This window comes from Aplysia californica, unplaced genomic scaffold, assembly GCF_000002075.1.
Source record: "Aplysia californica isolate F4 #8 unplaced genomic scaffold, AplCal3.0 scaffold00985, whole genome shotgun sequence".
NCBI lineage: Eukaryota > Metazoa > Mollusca > Gastropoda > Aplysiida > Aplysiidae > Aplysia > Aplysia californica.
The window spans coordinates 70,148-72,879 of record NW_004798255.1 but is presented as its reverse complement, the minus strand read 5'-3'; the positions used below and the strand labels follow the sequence as shown (position 1 = coordinate 72,879).

At 48.3% G+C, this 2,732-nt stretch overlaps 1 long non-coding RNA gene across 1 annotated transcript in view; it reads right to left on the bottom strand.

Annotated features, from left to right (window-relative positions):
• LOC118478810 overlaps positions 1–385 on the bottom strand; it is a 2,919-nt gene extending 2,534 nt beyond the window's left edge. The window contains exon 1 of the long non-coding RNA XR_004859297.1: positions 16–385. This is a non-coding gene — a long non-coding RNA (uncharacterized LOC118478810). The remainder of the gene's footprint in view (positions 1–15) is intronic.
• Between the last annotated feature and the right edge of the window lie 2,347 nt (positions 386–2,732).

Below are 2,732 nucleotides of genomic sequence, written 5' to 3'. Positions count from 1 at the left end.
CACACACACACACACTCCCTCTCTCTCCCCTTTCCCCTATAACGTGGTCTCTGTATGACCATGTATGTCCGTGGTACTGGGTCCAGTAACACTTTTCTGTCTGTGGATCTCCGCGGCACAAGTGACCCTGTTCTCTGCCGGAATCTCCACCAGAGGCCCTCCTCCACAACAGCTCTCGAGGCCGTTGGTCAGTGTGGTGGCGCCGCTGCTGATGTGCTGGAGAGCCTGCTGTTGCTGTTGCTGTTGTTGTTGCTGTTGTTGTTGTTGTTGTTGTTGCTGCTGTTGTTGTTGTCGTTGTTGGTGCTGAGGGTGTCGTTGTTGGTGCTGAGGGTGTCGCTGTCGTTGTTGCTGTTGTTGTTGCTGTTGTTGTTGTTGTTGTTGTTGCTGCTGCTGTTGATGATGCTGTTGTTGTTGTAGCTGTTGATGCTGCGGTTGTTGTGATTGCTGTTGCTGTTGATGTTGTTGTTGTAGATGTAGTTGTTGCTGTCGTTGTTGAGGACGATGTTGTCGTGGTGGGGGTGGAGGTGGAGGAAGGCGGCGTTTGTTTTGTAAGACCTCTTGCAACGAACTTTGTTGCGTCAAATGTTGCTGTCTCTGCAGCCGACTGTGCTGGCCTTGTTGCTTCTTTGGCTGTATTTGTTGTTGTTGTTGTTGCTGCTGCTGCTGCTGCTCCCCCTCCTCCTGCTGCTGCTGCTTCTGCTGCTGCTGCTGCTGTTGTGTATGCAGATTTTGTTCCGGCAGCTCTTTCGGAGGAGGATCCAGGGTTGGTTCAATAGGAGGCAGGGGGATGATTGGCACCGTTTCTACCGGCGTGAAGCAGCGCATAGCCATGTCTGAGCTACTGGCTCTCAGACCTGTCATCTGCATGTTGTTGACGGATGCACAGGACGGAGACGGGAGCTTTTGCTTCTCTTCGGGCTGGTTCACCTCAGCTGGGGACAAGGGAGGGGAGACAACTGACAGTTTTCGTACTCGTCTGGCACCGTTCTCGCCTGCGTCGTTCACGTTCTCCGAGGAGATGTTCAAACTCGCGAGTCCAACAGTTCCGCTCAAAGCGACAGCTGTTGAAAGTTTTAAACCTTCTCCCTCCGGGTTGCCCAAGACGACAGTTGGCTCCAAGACATTTCCTGGCCATTTTTGTTTCTCGATGTAATTTTCCATCGAATCCTCGTGCTTCAAGCTCACGCGGATGTTCTCCCCCTTAGAACTCTTTTCATGACTTTTCGTTTCTTCGCTGGTCTTGGCAGCAGACGAAGGCCGTTCCTTATCACTCCCTCCGCTGCTGCGGCTACTCCTTCCGCTGTTCCTACTTCCTCTTCCGCTGTTCCGAGGATCGGCGAGGTCCCCCTCGTGTCTGTTGCGGCCACTAGAGCTGCGGGAGTCACTTCTCTGAACGTCCGGTAGACCTGAGGAGAAGTATCACAGCCGGGTTGTTAGGTGTTTGGATGTTAATGTTAATGAGATATCCGAATAAACAGTGCTACAAATGAATTGGTTGAGAACACATTTGGAACGAAAGGAGAGAAGAGAGAGAGAGAGAGAGAGAGAGAGAGAGAGAGAGAGAGAGAGAGAGAGACTGACAAACAGTCAGAGAAGCGACTTTTATCAAACTTTTTATGCAAACACCAAAATTGTCCAATCAACTCACCTGAATCCTGACTGTCTTCACTTGGCATACTGCTCCCAATGTTGGACACCACCACACTCTCCCCTCCCCTACTGCTCTTACGCCCATCCCCTTCTCGGCTTTGCTCCCTCCCTTCCTCCTGAGGTGGGCGTGGCTGGCTCGTGAGGGCGTCATCTTCTATAAGACAAGAGGTGGGTCGCGGGTCACCCCAACCAACACTCAGTCGGTCTGCCTCGCTGTTGGTGTCCTCATATCTTTCAATGGTGAGAATTTCGTCGTCATCCTCATCATTGTCGTCGTTGTCGTCATTATCGTCTTGGCCGGGGTCGTCATCTTCCTCGAAGCTGCTCGTTCCCCCAGCGTCGTGCAGAACTTCTGACAACGAGACCTGGGGAGATCAGTCCAGTTTTTAGTTTTCCTTTTGTTTGTTTGTTTTGTTTTAGTTTTATTGATAATGACCATGTACCATGAGAAACACAGGTCATTAAATCAACAGGGCCAAAACAGCACCATCAACAATAGAAGCAACAGCAACAGTAGCAGCAGCAGCAGCAGCAGCAACAATAGTGGCCATAACCACAACAACAGGGACAACAGGGACAACAGGGACAACAGTGACAAAAACAGCAATAACAACAGAAATAACAACAGCAATAACAATAGCAACAACAACAAAAACATCAACGACAGAGGTAGCAGCAGCATGAGCAACAAACAAACGTAGCAGCAATGGCAAGGAGAAGAATAACACAATCAACAATAGAATTTTTGTTACCCGATGTGCACTATATTTTTGGCGGAACGTTATTTATTAATAACGTTCACGTCGTCTTTGCTATTGTGCAGTATCATAATATGTTTGAATTTGATTGATTATCATGTATTGATAGAATATTATGTATCCAAATATGGCGGTCGTTGATGTGGAGATGCCTTGCAAGGATAAGGCAACATTGTTCATTTTTATTTTTGATAAAAATAAAAATAAACAAATGTTTGTGCACATCGGAGTGACTGTAGTTATTTATGAACAACGACAGAACACGCCCCCCATCATTCACGTCATCAGAACTGTGGTCCTAAAGGATAACAACAAGAACAACAA